The sequence below is a fragment of the Haemaphysalis longicornis genome, unplaced genomic scaffold, assembly GCF_048455015.1.
Source record: "Haemaphysalis longicornis isolate Haplotype H1 unplaced genomic scaffold, Haemaphysalis longicornis Haplotype H1 scaffold_1, whole genome shotgun sequence".
Lineage (NCBI taxonomy): Eukaryota > Metazoa > Arthropoda > Arachnida > Ixodida > Ixodidae > Haemaphysalis > Haemaphysalis longicornis.
Window position 1 is genome coordinate 166,681,691 of NW_027526203.1, and position 19,705 is coordinate 166,701,395.

The window sequence follows — 19,705 nt, forward strand, 5'->3', positions numbered from 1 at the left end:
GTACGCACTCTACATACGGAAAACAGTATCGGCTAGCCGCGACGTTCCGCGATACCGTGATTGATTGTAGGGTTTAACGCGCCGACGCAACGCAGGCGATGTGGCGCGCCGTAGTGGAGGGCTCCGAATTAATTTTGACCACCTGGAGATTTTTAACGTGCGCTGAAATCTCGAACACACGGGCGTTTTTGCTTTTCGCCTCCATCAGAAAAGCGGTCGCCGCGGCCGGGAATCGAACCCGCGTCCTCGTAAGTCCCGCCATACAGAGCTTGTGGATTTAGATTGAGTCACCATTGCTTCAATTGCAGGGGCCTTAAAATAGTATTAATTATACAAGCACTTGTCATATTAGAACTGTGTTCTTTTCGGACTGTTTTTTTTTTCTCACTTCTATCAGATAACGTGCCGCAAGCAAAAGAAAATGGCGCTGCATTTGCGCAATACTCTTTTAAAAGAGCGATGTTTCTCTTCAAACGCACCAACATGTCTCCGTAGCACCCTCTATTGTATGTATACCGTCGACCAGCGGCCGGAGATGCGCAGACAACAGGGCTTTATTCCTAACTTCCGCCTCCGGAAGTCCGCCTTTGCGTTCGAGGCTGGGCTGGGAGCTGAGTGCATAAAAGCGTGTGTGCGCGCTGCCGGAATCACACTGGAAAGCTCGTTCTAGAAGTTACCTCCGACTCGTACGTACACCGCAGCGCCAAACGGATGTTAGCCTTTTCCATCCGCGTACACGCCTGGGATCCCGTAACGCCTACCCTTTGCCTGTACTATTCCGTCACCATCCAGGCCGGCCGCTCTCCGTGTCGTTTTGCACGCTAATTAGTGTTACACTGGGTTAGGTTAAGGCAACGTTTAAGTCACGCGCTTTCGTAAAATCGAACACGACACGCCTCAGCGGGCACATGGTGATGCAGAGTGAAACACCGTTTGTGAGGTTCGTGGCGAACGATAAAGAAAAGGGAGAAACGAGCTCCCGTGATTACGTGCAGGGAAGGGGTTAATAAACCTTTCGGGCTGTTTTTTTTTTTTTATGCCGGTATTTATTTTTGAGGACAAGTGTCCGGATGAGCTGCAGAAATTGCTGCGATTGGAGACGAGCTACGCGGCTTCAGAAAAAGAATAGATAGGTGTAAATCTGCGGGCTTGTCAGAAGACACCGTATATGGCTTGGGCAATGAAAGGCAAAGGTGGTGGAAAGTGCCTGGCTATGACGCGTTCGATGAGGACGTTCTTCGAGCACTTACCCCTAGGACCAAGTGTCTAGACAAGACCACGCCGGTAACGCAAACAGAACATTTTGTCCGGGTGGGAATCGTGCGGTAAAACGGAGGGTATTTCTGCTTTATTTCAGGGAGAGTAACGAAACTCGCTCTGGGGCAAGCTGTTTCTCTCAACCTAACCTCGCCTCCCCCCCTCCAATCGGCCCCCATTCAAAAGAAAGCACAGTTAATCATACACGCAGTTTCGGCCGCAAAGCAAGCGCTCGGGGCCCCATTTCGTTTCGTGCAGAGCTCCGTTTCGTGCAGAGCACTTTAGGCGCTCGCCTTGTCTTCGTAGCTCTCTCGCTGGACCCAAGTAGAGCCACACGGCGTTCCGTCGTAGCGGCTGTCGTCATGGCACAACCCAGAGGCTTCGAAAATCAAGCGGCTTATATAGTCATCAGCGTTCGAAACTCGTGAACCGCTGGCGGTTGTCATACATTTCCCCGTTGTTCAGCACAAAGAAAACTGTACGCACATATGAGTCAAAACATACGTTACTAGCCGGCAGCGCCCGCGTTCATTTAGTTAGGAACGCTCGTTTGGTTGGTTTTTGCGATAGTAAGCGAAAAAAAGTGGCAGTGCAACGCCGGAACGTTCGGCAGTAAAAGCAAGCACAAAAAGAACAGAACTCCCGCTGGTGCAGTTTCAGACAGGGGGCGCGTGAGCACTGCGAAGGCGGGAAATTTGACTTTCATTGGGTAGTAGCAGTGAGCGGATAACGGCGCTACAGCCCATTACGGTCAATAACTGCTTTACACTTCCGACAGCTTTCATATTGAGTGGAACGGCGTTAATTGTTTGGGTAGAATTGAACAGGGGAAGAAACTATGGACTTTTGACCGAGAACTCTCATGACGAGCCGAGCGCCGGTCTTTTTGCATGTAGAATAGAATAGCATAGATTTTTATTCTTGCGCAAAATACATCGCTGGGACTGGAGCAGAAGCGCTGTCGTTGAGCACTTTTATGCCACGGCGCAGGAACTGTTGCAAAAATCTTTAAATGTAAAAAAAAAAGCGACTCTGCACCGTAGGTTATAATATGTGGGTGGTCAGGACGACCCCAGCAGCAACATCACGCCCTTGTACGCAGTTCGCCTCCTCCCCCTACTCGCAGTGCCTTCCCGGCTGCTCTCTTCAGCGTGCAATAGCGACCGAAAGTCATTAAGGGTGACGTGCAGCCGACGCGGTAGACGGGATTGAAAGCCGATCCCCACCGCCAGCCGCTTCGGTCGCCCGGTGGCTTGTCGTCCACCCTTTCAGGAACCGTTTGATGAGAGGGATGGCTCCGCAAGCGGTTGAATGATGACGGGAGGGAATGAAAAACTGACTGCATGATAAATCTGGCCTTAATTAAGTAGGGAGGGGCGCCATTTTGGCATCATAGCATACGGCGGACGGGGCCCTTCTGTTTTCCTTATTACAGCGCCGCTCGAGAGAAAAACCTATGAACTCTGGCCGCATTCCATGTCAGTAAGAGGTACGTTGCTTCGAAAAGCCGCTAGTCTGGGGAACATAGCGCACCTGTTTCTGCCAGGTGGTATTGAGGTATTTTGACAGGTGGTATTCATGGATGGTATTAAGACAACCAAAGATTATTCCTAGGGCAGGTATAGTCGTGAGAGAATGGCCTCGAATTCGAGACCCGTATAACAACACCATGCACGGTAGTTACAAGAAAATTATTTTCGAGGCTGAATTGGCATCGTATAAAAAAAGATATATAACCCTTTTAAATACTCGGTTCGTGGCGCATATGCAAGTGGTAGAATTCTTTTCGTTCTTTACTGGGGGCTATACTATCTTTTCAAAGCCCCAAATTGCGCAAACGGGACAAAACAAAGATAACTGGGTGCGAGGATATCTAACAGCTTGGAGTTCCGCATGCCGTTGCTGCTTCGAGGATCTGCCTCTGGTCGTCAGGGGACATCGCTAACGCTCCCACCTATGTCTGAAGTTGTTCAGCCCCCGGAAGCGTGAGGGGCTTATCCATGCAAGGCGCCGTTAAGCCTCAAATAAGTCCGGCCTTCACTGCGCGAACCTGGTGCGTTCTCAGGAGGCCACCTAATAGAGGCTCAGGAGGACCGTGACCTTGCCCCGAGTTAAACAGCCCTTGCGTCGCACATTGTTCTCCCTCCTTTCCGCAAGCCGACGTAATTCATCGCGGCTTTCCCAGCCGGCACGTAGCTCTTCGGTAGAGTGGCCTGTAAAAGCGTGCGCCGGCGTACCCTGTGTTTGGCCAGTATCAAACAGGCTGGCGCGAAAAGAACGCATTGAGCACAGAATGTTGTCTTCTCTGTGGAGAGGTGCGGATAAAAGAGACAAAGAGGACGAAGGATAAAAGAGAAAGCAAGGATATTATCGGAAGCGGCCGCCGAGCGGGCCACTTTTCTCGCGCTCGGAGGGGACGTGGAGTGGAGAGCAAACACCGATCTGCGGAAGATGCATCGGGCGCGCTCGACGCACGCAATACCCGTTCCCTCCCCCTCTCAGTCCAGCCCGATATCCTTCACTCTCGCGAGTTCTCGAAAGCTGCGCAAAAGTGGAGTGGATCGGAGCGAGCCTTGTCCGGCCAGCTGCAGGGTCTCGATTGTTTGACCTCGGGGACGCGCTTCGAGCTCGGCGTTTCTCTTCTCCGAGCACGCCCATCTGCCGCCCGAGCACACGCAGCGCCGGAAGGCGTAGATCGGCCCATGATGGAGCATTTTGGGCTTGCTCGCGCGAAAGTCCCGTCGCTGGAGAGCCGCTCACGGAGGCCCTAATAACGGAGTCAAGCACCGGTGCTGCTCGAGCGGAGAGGAAGAAAAAAAAGAAGTCCCCGTTATCGAAGCTGCCTTTCCGCATTCCGCCCACGCGCGCGTGACGTCCTCATTTGACGTATACCACAAAGCAAAAAGAAAGAAGCTTGTTAAATGCACGGTAGCGTTTATTTGGGGATAGCCAACATTGTTACGTGGCTCCACCGCTTTGGCATGATTGTCGACATTTAGTGGGAAAGGATAGCCTTGAATCAGCGGTTAACCCTGCCCCCGTGGCGTGCGAAATGCAGCGCGCACGTGCTATACGGGTTGGTGTAGTAGACGGCGCCGGGTGCAACCAGTAAAACGCGCTGAATGGACACGTCCTCATGCCGAACGGCTAAAGACGCCCACTGAGAGTGTCATGTGACGGCCTGAGTATTTTGTGCTGCTTGCATGCGGTGAGCACTTCGTCCGGGCTTCAAGAAAAGTTTACTTTCGATGCACAAAACGACAGGCATAGTTTCCTAATAAAATGCACGGGTGAAAGGCAGGCATAAGGCGATGACTACCGACGCAAAACCCATACCGCGATCTATGGACGTAAAAAAAAAACGGCGTGTCACGCAGTTGGGTTGGCTGACGCCTGAAATGACGTCGTTTTTTAAAGTTATTACGACAGTTGCGGCAACAGTCTGAACCCGTTCTAAAGCGTTCATAACGAATGCCAAGTAAGTAAAACCGAAGCTGTTACAAAGCTAGCTTTGTGAATTTCGCCCTGGAATTTGTGCCCCGATTAAAAGGGTTTAGGAGCCAGGTGAAGGAAACGGCCGCGCGTGCTCTGCATAACACAAAGGCCGGATGCAGCAAATAAGCGTCCCGCTTATCCTTAAGATGGCTTCCCGCGCAAGAAACCCAAGCTGGTATAAGTTTAGAGCTAGTAGAGCTGTTGGCGAACTAAGGAGCTTTACAAGCTTGATCGGCAGCATTTGATTCAATGATTAATCAACTAACTTGTTTAACGTCGCTACCGGTAAAACTAATTTGAGGACCCGCGGCGGTGCCTCAGCTGCCAAAGTGTTGTGCTGCTGATCATGCCCAAGGGCTCGCGTTCGATCACGGCCGCTGTGGCTTCTTTTTCCTGTGGAAGCGAAAAACGAAAACGCTTGGGTGTTCAAATTCAGCGCACGTTAAATATCACCAGCTGGTCCTGATAAATCCGTAGCCCTCCACCAAGATGGGCCTGGCCTTATAGCTCAGGTCTATCGGCGGCGCGTTAAACCCGCAGAATTTATATTAAATTAAACTTTGCGAAAGACTTCTGAGGTGAATGCTGCGTCAGGTTGGCCGAGAGAAGTGTTCCGAGCTGCATCGCCACCTACAGAATATTCTGTTGCTAACTCATGTGAGCAACACATGTTTCGTAGTGAGGTATACCCAAAGTATGCGACAGCGAAATAAGATAGTTGTTAGTACTTTACTGCCGCTTTACGTTCACTGCGCTGTGGACAAACACCGTCATTGCGGGCAATAGAAAAGTATAATTTAGAGCAGCTACAAACTTAGAAGCTGGATTCTCGCCAATACATGTCCCGCAACCTATTATGCCTCTTGAATAAATTAATCCGGAGAGGTTAAAGCCAGGCCAAATAAAATTGCTCCCTGCAGTTTTAACCGGGAATTATTGCTCTGTCTGGGTGCTAAATCCTACCTCAACTTACGGTATGAATCGCGAGCAAAAAAAAAAAAAAAGATTTCGTCGCAATTAAGGTGCACTTTCCGACAATTTACTGATCGCAGGAATTAGCTGCGAAACATTATTAATCGGCTAACTGGTAGGTCAATCGATTGATTGCACAGCCCAAACACTATCCAGTAAAGTGGTCACGGTTCGCCGAAATGACAGCGGATGAGTCTATCCCGTTAGGTGAAGCTAATGCCGTCATGGCTAAAGTCTGGGCACTTAAGCTGACGTGAGCTTCGTCCAGTCGTCCGTCTCTCCGGCTGAGGCATGCCGGTGTGCTTAGTGGCGCATCCATTAGGCACGTCTCAGCTCATTCGGAGCCCGCTTATCGCTCACCGCTAACGTCTACCCGGTAATTAGCGCCGCTGAACGCGTCAAATTAAACTTCAAATAGTCCCGCGTAATCTGCTAACTGTGGGCAACATCCCAGCGCCCCGGGCAAAACAAATTGCGAGGCTGAGGGTGAAGTTAGCGAACAGTTTTTCAGTGACTTAGTTTCTTTTTTGAGAGCCGAGTTTACTCTGGGGAGTAAACAGGAAGAAGAAAATGCGCCAGCTCGTGGTCTGGGTCTGCACATCAAAATTAGCGCCGCCCCGCCGCGACAAAGCTACACTGCTGATTAAGCAGCAGCCTCGGTGCGCCGGCGTAGTCCGCCCCGCTTCCCGCTGTTAATTAAAAGCAACCGTGCTCCGCCGAGAACGCCGCTTGCGGATTGCTCAGCGACGCGGATCACCGCTGCTTCACGCCAGCGGCGCTTTTGTTTCGATCGCGGCGGCGGCGGCGGGCTGCCGCGCTCGGTATAAAAAATTCATCGTCCCCTGTCGTCGTTTCGCAACCGAAATTCTCTCGCACTGTCGCCTTTCCGTAGATATTTGAATACAGCGCGCGAAAAAGCAACGGGCTCCGTTGAAAAAAGTCAGGCTCGGATCGCTGGCTCGCTAATGAATTTAAAATTAGCGTCTGTATATGTCAGACACATCTGCTCATGCCTCGCCGGGGCTCTGACAAATTAAATCACAAATATACCGTCACTCCGTAAAAACAGCAGGCGAAAAAAAAAATAAGGGTTAAGGTTCTAAACGTAAAGAACTCTATCCTTCTTTCGGTATCATAATGGCCAACGACGGATTATTTACGCGTCTTGCTGTTGAGTAGTTTTTTTTTTTTTAAGGGGACCCTGCAACACTTTTTTCAACTTTTTTTCGAAATATTCAATGCTTGCGGAACGTAGTCGGCAACACACCGGTGCTTAGATTAGTGGGTCGCAAAGTACCTCAGCCAAAAATGTCTGCTCTGTACCCATCAGATAAGTTAGAATCCTGTTCAAAAGATTTTTCTCTCTTTCCCGGTCTTTGCGTTCTTCGACCGGTGGATTTACTTCATTGCAGTGGTGTGACGGCTATTGGCCGGCTTTCCTTCACTTGCAGCAATTAATGCATTCGATAGCAACATTAAAAAGAAAGCCACAAAAGTGAAGCAGAAACGGAAGGCGTATCTGTCGCGACGAGCAAATCACGCTATGCTTCTCAGTGCTGGCGATAACTGTAGCTTTCGCAGTGCTTCCAGAAGCGAAGGAAAGAGTAAAAGCGTCTATCTGAAGTGTCGCAGAATCCTTTTAATGTGGTGTCTTCTACAACCTCGCGTTTCGGTCGATCAGGGCGTTTGAAGCGAAAGTGCACACCAACCCTCACGGCGCTCGGAGGTTGTTCGATATGTATGCCTTCCCGCTTGCCCCGCTTAGCAACTGCAACACACGACAGAAGAATCGTGTAAGCCACCCGCACGTTGAAAAAAAATAACTATTTGTTCGTTTTAATTTTGCGGTTTCACGCGCCGAAGCTGCACTTGGGTTTAGGCGTGGTGGTTGAGGACTATGGATTAATTTAGGCTACCTGGAATGTTTAACTTGTACCATGGTCTCCGACACGTGGAGCATTTTGTGGGGTGTGTGGCCACGGCCGGGAAAGCCGCGTTCTCGTGCCGTCCAGCACAACTCATAGGCTGGACTCAGCCCTTGCAGGTTGCGAACGTCCGGCTTGAAAACAAAGTTATGCGAAAAATAACTCCATTCTAAATAGTGAAGAATAGGACAACGAATTCAAGTGAGGTCGATGCTAATGGGTAAACATTACAGTGGCATACTTATTCAAAGCAGCACTTTGAATAGGGCCCTTTAACAACCCTCCTAACATCACCGAATTAGAAACACATAGGGCACGCTACTCGCTGACCATAAAGACTCCAACATCTACACAGACTCCACCAATGCGATTCGCAACATACAGCGCAGGCTACTGGAACCCCACCCGCCTACACGACTTCGTAATAGAATCATGCAACCGCAAATGCATTACAATCACTCTGCGCTGGATTACCGGTCAAATCCTGCGTCGGCGGAAAACACATGCACACACAAAATCGAAGAGCACTGCGAAAACATTAAAAAAAAACGCATCCTCTCTCCTGAGCCGCACCATTCACCAGCACCGAACAAGCACACATCCTCTAAGAAGTACAAGCCAACACACTGTTCATCCCGAAAATGCTCTACAATTTCCGACAGCAAGTAACAGCGCAACGTCCTAACTGCCAACAGATGAGGGCGAAGCACCTCCTGTAGATGTATACCACCTAACACCGGGGTTCGGAAACACCCCTGTTTCCGAACCCTGCAGTGTGCGTTCCCCTGTCGGGATGGGCGTTTAGACGCGCTCATGGAAATAGAAACGCGAACAGAGGCTCTGCTTGCCCTGCAGCAACCCCTGCAGTGCGAGGCCGGCCAAGCAAGCTGCCTCAGCGTAGAGTTGCTCGACAACCTGCATCAGCGCGCCCGGGAACGCCTTCTACCTCTACCCTTCGTCACTTTTCGTGGAAGAGGGGGACTGCTCGGAACTCCTGAGGGGATTGCGGTGCGCGTGTCCGACTGGTCGATCCCGTGCTTTCATCTTGCCTGCGTTCCCCCGAGAGCTCTCTGCTCGCTGTTTCCCGCCTCTTCGCGACCTACAGAAAAAGTTCCGCTGCTTGCCTCGACTTCGCCGCTCGTCCGAGGTAAACCTTAGGCCATCGGTTACGCTACCCAAGAGACCTGAGAGGCCCTCTTCGGAACAGTGGTTCACTGCCAGTGAATCTACCCTCACGTCGCTATCAGCGCGAGTACAGCCGCCGCCAGAGTTTGTCCGAATGCGCTCTGTGACCATAACAGATTTGTTTTCATAAGCAGAGCGTATTTGAGTACCAAACACGTTGCGGTTCTTTCAAGACTTGGGCAAATAAGGTCATCCTTGTTTTCCCGTCGAGGTGTCCCCCCCCCCCCCCCCAACTTTGCCCCTCAAAACTGAGCACTGCGACAAAATGGCACGTACACAGTATGCGCATGCACCAAATTATACCAAAAAGTCCAAAACAACGTGTGCGGGTTTTTTTTTTTTTTTTCAGAATGAAGGCGTGTACAGAATATGCATTGTATATGAGAAGGGCCATAGCTGTGTAGCGTACGTAATCACATTGTAAAGGGGCTAATTTAGTCCCGCCGACCCGCCGTGGTGGCTCACTGTCTAAGGCGTTGCGCTACTGAGCACGAGGTCGCGGATTCGATCCCCGGCCGCGGCGGCCGCTTTATTGATGGAGGCAAAAAGCAAAAACGCCCGTGTGTACGAGATTTCGGCGCACGTTAAAGATCCCTAAGTAGTCAAAATTAATCCGGAGCCCTCCACTACGGCGCGCCTCATCGCCTGCGTTGCGTCGGCGCGTAAAACCCTACAATCAGAATCAATTTAGTCCCGCAGAATGTGCTTACCAGAAGCGGGCACCACCTCATGCAGTGGCGGACTCTTCGCGAAAGCCGAGCGCCAACTGCGCTCGTGCAGAAATGCTCATGTGATCGTTTGGGAGTGGGATAATCTTAAGAGTCCGTGGCAAGCATCGGCCCGTGTCGGCAGTGTCCTACGAAGATTGGATACGGCCGCGAACCGACGCCAAAAAGGCACTTAGCTCACTATTGAGTTTCTCCTGCGAGGTTTTCATTGTGAGCCTCACTCAACCCGTCCCAGCCTTCTTTTCCCAACTAGGGCTCCCGCCATCCCATTCAATTAAATTATTCTACTACTACTACTTTTGTTTACATTAAATTATTCTACTACTACTACTACTACTACTACAGCTCAGATTCCGCCGCGCATGTTTACCGCCAAACGATATGCAAACGGAGAAACGTGAACCTCGAACCCCACAAATCCCAGTGTTTGCTCCATAGGGGTCAATGCAAAAGGCATTTAGGAAAATCTATATATCGGCATGACCGTCTTTATTAATATTATTATATTTGTTATTGAAATTATTATTATTATTATAATTATTAGTATTATTATTATTATTATTATTAAAACTTAGCCATTATAAGTTCTCACAAACAATACATACATTGCAAAGAACATCCATAATGTATTCAAAGACACGCGGGCGAAAGCGGTGAAAGATATAAGGAGACCGTGGCAAACGAACTTCCCGTACAGAACATCCGATTTGTTGCTCGGTCCCCCCTTGAATTATGGTCTCGAAAGGGCGATGCAGCGGCGCATATGGCCCGGCATAGGGGACGCCGTCGACGCCCACGATAGTCAACCAGCGGCGGCCCCACGAGACGGGAGCACGCACGCGCACTTCGCACAGTCGGCCGGGTCTTTCCAGAGCTTTTCCGCAACAGGCGGCTGTCGTAACTGCGCGCGCCGCGATAAAGTATTCACCACGCGCGCGCCGCCCGCGCTTCTTCGGAAGCGAGCCACGCGCCGGGGAGCCCGTGTCGGGCTCTAATATGCAAGAACGCCGCCTTTCTCCTCACGGCGTATACCCACGGAACAAATCGCGGACGCGTGCCTGTACGGCTCTTCTTCATTTTATCTTATTTCCTCAACCAAGAAATGCGTTGCGTTTCTCTTATTTTCTCAACGAAGAATTTTTTTAACAGCGAATCTGTCTAGCAAATCGTACTAATTTTTCCCTTTACGCAGTTAAACATACCAAGAAAATGCCGAGCGCTCCTGTTCGCTTGCCTCGCGACGACCGCCCAGCGTCCCCGGCGCACGTTTGTCAAGCCAAGCACACCACTATGGAGATTGGCCAAGATTGCGGCGACCGCCCGGCAGTAAAAAAAACAAGAAAATGCCGAGCGCTCGTGTTTGCGTGCTTCGCTGCGACCGCCCAGCGTCCCCGGCGCACGTTTGTCAAGCCAAGCATACCCACTTAGGCAGATTGGCCAAGATTGGCCAAAAAAAAAAAAAAACCTCCAGCGTTCGCCGTAATCGTTGCAACACTTGCTCGGAACATGAAAAACACGTCATAGCGTACGCCCCTCGAACGTGATGTCCAATGATTATAACTTCCAAAACAAATGAAGGAAGCTCACACTTACAGCAACAATGATGGAGTAAAGGTCGTTGCGGCACCGAAGAAGAAGCAAACCGGCTGCAATCTGGATCTTAAAACGACGTGATGGTCGTGATGGCTGCGTACAGCTTCGCTACCTTCAAGTTTTACGCGTTAGTGTGAGCTTCCTTCATTTTTTTTTTTTTCGTTTGGATAAGTAATGGTAAAATTTCGAGCTGACAAGCAACCCACCGTATGTGGGAGCACATAAGAGCATACTCTAACAGGACGCAAGCACGGAATAAGCTAATGCTGTATTTACGCCCTGATTCTCTTCTACACCTGCCCACTGCAGACAAGCTACCTGACAGGAAATTAAGGGCATTCGACAAGCGAAAGGTAAATTGTGCTTTAAAAATAGTGCGAAACGTGCCAGACGCGATGGAGGGAAAGCGGTTCCGAAGAACAATCCTAGAGTTGAGATACATCGAATTTCTGGAAACTGTGGCATCTTCAATCTCTAAAATCAGGTGTCAGCACGCAAACTGTGTAAAGAAGCCGATGATTTCTGTACACTGCTGAGTCCTTAATGTCCGCAATGCAGCGACGGCAAGGTGCAAATAAGTAGATTATTTGTTCCGTTTTGCGATAGGCAGATGCGCTGACCCATAGGCCCGTCCTAGACGCGAAACGTTTCTTCTTTTGTTTTTTAGCGCCAACGCGGCCTCGTGCAACGAGCCACGGATGCCGCGCAGGTCCGCGGCTCCTGGACATATGAAGCTGACCACACACCCTGCCCCTACCCCTTTGGCTAAGAAATAACATTGTTCACCACCACCACCGTGTCTGTTCTACTGCAGCAGGCTGCCTTCTGGACGGACAGAAGATATTTATTGAGCTTCAAAGGTACGAGTGGATCCCAATTCAAGGAAGCCATTTGTCGACCGCGCCGTCGTATAGCCCGGGTTACCAGGAGTGTTCGGTCCTCCAGGCGAGCGCTGGTCAACAGTATCTCCAGATGCTCTGGACAAGAGGGATTCCTTGCAGTCTACAATGATACGGCGGAGCCTGCCCAATCGATTCCATATTTTACATTCGACTGCGTACCGTGTCGGGAAAAATAAACGCATTCTTAGTGGTTGTACGAAAGCGCCTGTTTGAATTTGTCGTAGTGTAATTTCTTCACTTTTGCCACAGTCCTACTAAGCAATGTGCGGTAACCGTAGCCTCGATGTTCTTCTTTTTTCTCATGCCAAACGAAAATTACAAAAAGCGAAAAAGAAGAATGCGTGACTCGCGTCGTTCTCCCATCAGGCTACTACTCTGCAGAGCGTACAACCCTACAGCAGCACTATGGCTCGCACTAAGCAGCTGGTGCAGCAAGGCTGTTCCCGTGTTGTGCAAATGTCTGCCTCTTTGTCTTTTGTTTTGACAGAGAAGCTGTGTGTGGCTAGGAACCAGCAGGTCGTCTCCGTAAACGTAGACCAGCAATTTTCCTCCTTGTCATCGTCAACGCCTCTTTCGCGAGTTACAAAAATTCTGAAACGAGAAGTGTATATATATTGGCAAAACCTTTCCAAACCACCAAATCTGGTACCTTACTTCACACTTGCCAACATAGTTAAAGGAGCCATGAAGAGAAAACACAAGTTTGGTTCATTCGAAAGATTGCCTCGTTAGAACCATAACGACACCACTTATAACGCAAACTTCGCTCAAATAAGCTACATAATTAGGAAAAACGGGAATGGTCATGCGACCCACCAGCTCATTTCCCGCAACAGAACCTATGCCGTCACATGGGCTAAGCTCTGCGATTGGCGGAGGCCGGCAAAAGCAAACGCATGTTAGGCAGGGCTTACAGTTTGCATAGCGAGCTAAATGCCCGTGAAACATACTGCACATTCTTTTTATGACAAAGAACGGTGGAGTAAACGGTTGAAGTTCCGAACGAACACGCAAGCGTGTGCGCCAATGCGTACGAAACAACCGCCTGGCCGAGCTCGACATCTCGCCGTCGCGAGGCGCTCTGACCTTGGAGGAAAAATGCCGTAAACACCGCGCATTGACGGTCGTATCTTTCTGGTCGAAGCAGAGAGCTCGCGCGAACGGCTTTCCATACACGACACCGGCCAACTGGCATAAGCGATACTGCTACTGAAGTTGAACTATTATTAACCGTAATAAAAATACGGCACATAAGTACCAGTCTGTATTCGTCCGTGGCGACGGCGCTGACGAGGCAGCGGTGCCGACGGCAGGGCGTTCGTCTGTTGTGGCTATCGCGGAATGGTCGCTTTTCCGTCCACCGCGTATCCCACAACTCTTGCCGCTCGTGCACTTAGAAGCGTTGAGCGTTCAAGTGGTGTGAGGTTGTTAAATGCAAGCCCGAGCTCCTCGGCGAGAGTTTTGTTCTCCGGATCAGGCGATTCCATGACTAGGGCTGCGGGTGCACTAGGTTTTACTAGCATTTTTAAAATGGCCGCCGTCTTGGTCGACTCCCGCGTGTGGGTGCTATATGGAGTCGACATACTAAGTATCTGTTTCATGGACCGGCCCGTGTGACACCATTGCTCACGTCACCAAATGTGCAATTTTAGCGGGAGATTTAAAATTTTGGCTTAAATTGCCTTATTTCTCAGTGAATAAAGCATCATTTGCTTCCGGGAAAGCGCTTGGGGTACTATGAAACACCTAATCTTTCGAATAAAACAAACTTTTGTTTTCTCTTCATGGCTCCTTTAAACAAAAAGAAAACGCTGGGAATATTTGAGGCATAACATCAATACATGACGGATACTAGCAGCCTTCTTTCGATGATTGATTTTTGTGGTAGCAAACAAAAAAATACGCGTTCAAAACAATATCTTGACCCCAAAACACAAAAAGGGCTCGTGCCCGAGCCTGCACTTAGTGGCGGCATTCCAACTCGAACAGTAACGAAAGGTTCCAATAGATGACTCACGAGCAGTGTAACGCGGGAAAATTGAATTCACTTGAGCGAACCTCCACCCTGTTTATCGCGGGAGGAGTGAGACGGGAGGGGAAGTGCATGAAAGGTGGGCGTTGGAGAGAAAAGAGGCATTTACGTGGTAAAGGCGGCCGAAGACAGTCGTCTTTCGACGACATTTCCAGCGGAGTGAGCAGATACTCTACGCGTGTCGTTTGCGCGGAGGAAGAAGAGCGGGAATCGAAGGAGCATAATTGTTCGGTTTGAAGAAGTACGCGGAGATGCACCGGGCTCTCCAGAACCCACCATAACTACTTCTTCGATGGCTTCCATCTTCACGGAGTGGAAGGGCTCTGAATTTTTAAAACTTTGCCATTACCAAGAGCAGTATTTTTTTGTTCAACAGCGCAACATATATACGAGGACCAATGTAGAAGGCAAAAAATGAACATGAACGTGATAAGCTTGGCGTCAAGGATGACATTCAGAAGCGAACTATGGTGGGGCCCTTGTGTCCGCTCAATGTTTGAGAACGCGCCGTCTAAGGAGACGCCCGTCGCCGCAAGATGCAGTTTCCTCGTCTGACGCATCCAGAGAAGCAAACGAAGCCTTGGGCGGATTTTTATCTTCACAACCGAGTCGTCGAGTGCAAAAGCTCGAAAATGAGGTTGCAGTGTTGCTCATGTTCGCTTTAAGCAACCATACAAAGAACAAACGGGAAGGGGGGGGGGGGGGGGGGGGGGGGGGGGGCTTTTGTTTTGATTCGTTGTCTCGTGCCGCCGAGGCGCGCGTGCCACCGTCGTACAAATTGGTGATGGCATTCTTGATTGCTGGGAATTGCTCGCTTGCATGCCCGTGTCTGGAAGCCCGCCACGCTGCTGAACCGCGAGAGCGACAGCCACTGCGAGCCAACAATGAAGGATTGACTGACAAGCTTAGAGCGAGAACCGAGCAGGTTGCGCAACTGCTCCACGCCGCTGTCTCCACTATCCGATCGCATGCCCGCTTTGCACGGCGTTCGGTGAACAAATTCGCGGTGCTCGGCAAAAGGCTTGCATCACCTGGCAGACAATTGTTTTTTTTCCAGCTTCTCTTTTTTATTCCGCATACCTCCTTCCAATTACCCGCCGTCTGCGTGCCCATGAAAGCAGACGAGCCCATCCTCCCAGTTTGTACTTACCTCACGCAATCAAGATGCCATATACACGCATGCCCGCACGTAATATCCCTCAGTATCTGGCATACGCGCAGCTAGGCTTGCAGGGTGTCTGCAATTATGTCGAGTCACAAAGCGAATGGCGCGGACATAATGACGTTTTGTGGCATGCTCTCAGTGTTTATTGCCATCGCAGATGATGGCTCGCGGGTATTGCATTCCTGTAATCATTGCCAAATGAATTTCTCCCTCTTAAGGGCGGAGTATATATATCTTCATATATAGAGAAAAAAATGGCTCAGGTTTTCTAAACCTACTTACCACGAGCGAGAGCAAAGGCTATGCACAAAGAGTTTCGTGAAAGTTTGCCTTTGCTTGAGATTTCGCAGCCTGCCGTCCAGCTGTATCCACTGGATGATTGGTTTCATCCTTTCGCTCTCGCTGAAAGGCACGCACAGACAGCCCAGCCGGTGCGCCATGGGGAGCAATATTGAAAGAAGCGCCCGTGAAGCAGCCATTAAACCCTTGCCGAGTCACGTGGTTCGCCATCGCTGAATCGCTCGTAAGGCGGCCCAGCCGGCGCTGAGCGATCAAGGGCAGGCGAAGCAGCCGTTTCACCCTCGCCTAGTCACGTTGGTAACGCAGTGGCTTGGCTCCGAGCGAACGAAGCGATAAGAAAGGTGCAGCTTGCGCGCCAATGGCTGAAGGCCACTTGCGACGCGATGAATGACCTTGGAAAATGAAGGGTAGTAGTGCTTTCGCCCTAAAAAAACTCACAGTCATGGGATAACAGCTTGCGGTGTAGCGCAGACCAACGAGATGGTTCTGAAAGCCGATTTGATTAGCGCACCCTTCTCATCCTCCGCCCTCCATGAGTGCCTCGTTACAAATTGGCTGAATGTTGTGAAAGCAGACAGCGAGGTCGCGTAAGCTTGGTGAATATCTTGCGACACAAAAATATCTATCCGTAGTAGTTACTTGATTCTAGACACATTCAGAGGACTTTAGCATTCTCTCCCAACCCCCCCCCCCCCCCCCCCCCCCCCCCAAGCTGGGAAATTTCGGTGCGTGAAGGAGGAGGTGCGGCTACCTTAATCTCACCTCACTCTCCACTCCTGCGTATGCCATAGGTTGGACATACGCTTGGGACCCCTGCGCATATCGGAATAAATTATGTCGCACTTATTCCGCTATCGGCGATAGGCAGCAGTCGCGAAGTCAGCGGAAACCATCCGGTAGTGCCCGAAAGCGACGAAACTGCTGAGCGCGCGTGCCACAAACGGGCGCATGCATGCTCGTTCGGCAGACACGGTGAGAGCGAGACAGCAAGAAACGTAGTAAAATAATTACCTTACGAGGCTCGGTTCCATGCGAAGGTTCGGGACTGCGAATTTTTTTCGTAATTTTTATTTCTCGGTGAAACCAAGTCGAGACTGAGACTAAAGGCGGTTATGGCCTGGCAGAGGCCTCAGTCACCCGATTCACAGTATACGCAATAAAAGTGATGTTCACAAAATAAGACAAATTTAAACATAATAGTACAATCATAATAGCACAATGGCACAAAGGCACAGTCATTAATACGTTTCCTATGTATTATACAAAGCATAGGTCCAAAATGCACGAAAGGATCAAAGTGTGCATACAAACGTAGTAATTCACACCCATTAAGTTTCAACGATTTCACAACTTCGTCACAATTACGTAATAATGTGTTTTAGTTTGTTAAAGCTCTCAACTTTTTCCTTTAGGTGATCATAACGACATATACTTCAAACACTTAATTATATGAGTATTGCAGGCGTTTTCCTTGCGTTTGCGGTGTGGAAGTGATTGTTTTGTATCATTTCAAATAAAAAGGGCACCTCAACAACTTTGTAGTGACGTGTTTTGTCCACTACTGCTACGGTAGCATTGTACTAGCGTCACAAATAAAGGCTTTTAGGGCATCGGTACTCTTTTCTCTCATTGTTTTGCGCCGCCAGGATTTTCATTGGTCGGTCGGCACCACGTGATTTTTGTTTACATATGTGCGCAGCCATTTTGTTTCTGGGCGCCTCTCCTCTCTCTCTCTGCTGCGTGAACGCTAGAGCGGCTGTCACACTCTCCCCGTCACAACCGGCGGTGGTTTCGTTGGGAGAGATGGCAACACTGCAAGCCAGAAACAAAGTGGCCCGCAGACGCTTGCGGGTGCACGAAGTGGCGGTACTCTTAAGCGTAGCTTATTTAGTGATGTTACATTGTACCAACGATGAAGCAGTTGAGGGGTTCCAGGGAGTTGTTAAGTTATACTTGTTTAATGACTGATATTAACAATTTTGGCGTAAAATAAACATGTTCACTTAGTTCCATTGAGATAGGAAATGTAACCAAAAGTACTTCACGGAACACAGCTGACTAGCGAAGGTCTCCCGGCGTATGGTCCCGACTGCGGTCGGCAGCGTCCCTCGGAAAAGACCCCCCCCCCCCAAAAAAAAAAAATCGCATTCTGGGCGCCACTTTTGCAACCAACCAAGAAGACGCTACGCTTCTTATGTTGAGTCAGCTATGTTTTCGAAAGAAGAGAAACCCATCACGAACAGACAGTGTTCAAACCCGAAGACGCGCGTTTCAGTAAAAGAATTATTGTCGTGCACAAACTGTTGACACAAAACTCTAAAGTAAAGAGTCAAAAAGACAGAAACGGCCGATGGAACTAGACAGAGCGCCAAGAGCCCGAAGGGCCCTGCGCCTGAACGCGGTTGCGAACACGCACGGGGGGCGAGGACTGTTCGACAACGCCGAAAACCAAGACCGGGCAGAGCTCTGTCAGAAACGGTCTCCGCAATAGCCTCGTCGTCCGGTTTAGAGGCTCGCAAACACAAGCTACGTGCACTGCTCGGGAAAAGGGGCCTTGGCGGCCGAAGCAGTGCCCTGAAAAAAGGGAGCAACAACATAACTAAGGCTTCGCGACTCTATGTTGCTGGCAGTTTTCGTCACTCCTGAACTAAAGCGACGAACAAAGGCTGGCTAAGCCGTTCTCTTTGGGAAATCATCGCTACTTTTTTTTTTTCTCATCCAACTTGCGGCATAGCCGCCAAACACCGGGAGCCGAATTCTCTAAAAGCAGCCGTCGCTTTGCGATGACGTCGTATTGAGGTGACAAATGTGTGTTTTCTTCAGTTCGGGAGTCCCCGACAGGCGAAAACCAACAGAATTCACTAACAAGTGCCGCTTGAAGCTCCGATAGAAACGACGCGACCGAAGTGCGTCGTTTCAAGCAGCGTTTCAACCAGGGCTTCAAGCCGCACTTGTGAGGAAATTCTGTTCGCTTTCGCCTGTCGGGGACTCCCGAACTGAAGAAAACACACATTTGTCACCTCAATACTGCGTCACCTCAAAGCGATGGCCTTTGTTTTTGCAAGTTTTTAGAGAATTCGGCCCGTCGTTGCTTCGTGCTACAAGGCAGCAGGACGTCTATCCAGGCCCGGAAGCATACGGTAATCAAAAGAAAGAAAAGGGGAGAGCTGGTTGTCACCGCGTGCGAAGTGGCTGGCACACTTTTAGCGGCTTCCTTCAAAAGAACGTCTTCCGACCTCCTCCCGCACATGCTTAGAGCGTTGCAAAACCAAAGCGGCGGCGAGGATGGTACCCGGGGATAAAAAAGCCCGCTGCTTTCGTCTGTAGACCTTGTCTACTAGAAATAGAGTGAGCAGAATGAGGGAAGCAGGTCTAAAGCCGAAGAGCGGAAGCACATACCCAAGTAGAACCACACGGCGTTCCGTCGTCGCGGCGTAACCCACCCGCTTCGAAAGCCAAGCGGTGTATATAGTCATAAGCGTTCGAAACTCTGGCGCTTGTCATACATCTCCCCGTTGTTTCCGCAAAGAAAACTGTAGGCACATTTGAGTCAAAACATACGTAACTAGCCGGCAGCGCCCGCGTTCATTTAGTTGGCAACGCTCGTTTGGTTGGTTTTTGCGGTAGTAAGCGAAAAAAAGTGGCAGTGCAACGCCGGCACTTGCGAGAGGAAAAGCAAGCACAAAAAGAACAGAACTCCCACTGGCGCAGTTTCAGACAAGGGCGCGCGAGCCCTGCGAAGGCGGGAAATTTGAAATCAGTGAGCAGATTACATCCCATTATGGCGAATCACTGTTCTGCACTTCCGACAGCTTTCGCATTGAGTGGAACGGCTTTAATTTTTTTATTTGAGGATTCTGTGTACACTGTGTGCCAGTGTGACGGTGTAATTTGTGGCATGACTGCTGTCACAATGAAGGACTCGATGGTTTTTTGAAGTTCTGCGGTCAACTTCTTTTAATGACTCAGGATAACTGCTATGTTCGTGCCCGGGTAGCCCGAACAGCGTGGGCCACTCGACAGGGATCTCGGGAAAACGAGTACTTGAATTCGCCCGAGATACGGGATGATCATCAGGCGAAATGAGGGGAAAAAAACTCCCACCTCCCCTCGCGGGAACCCCTGTGTAAATGCGACGCATAGGCGGAGCG

At 50.0% G+C, this 19,705-nt stretch overlaps 1 protein-coding gene across 3 annotated transcripts in view; it reads left to right on the forward strand.

The window, feature by feature from the left end:
• LOC144139027 (uncharacterized) overlaps nucleotides 1–19,705 on the forward strand; it is a 281,828-nt gene that overhangs the window by 35,075 nt on the left and 227,048 nt on the right. The window lies entirely within an intron of this gene.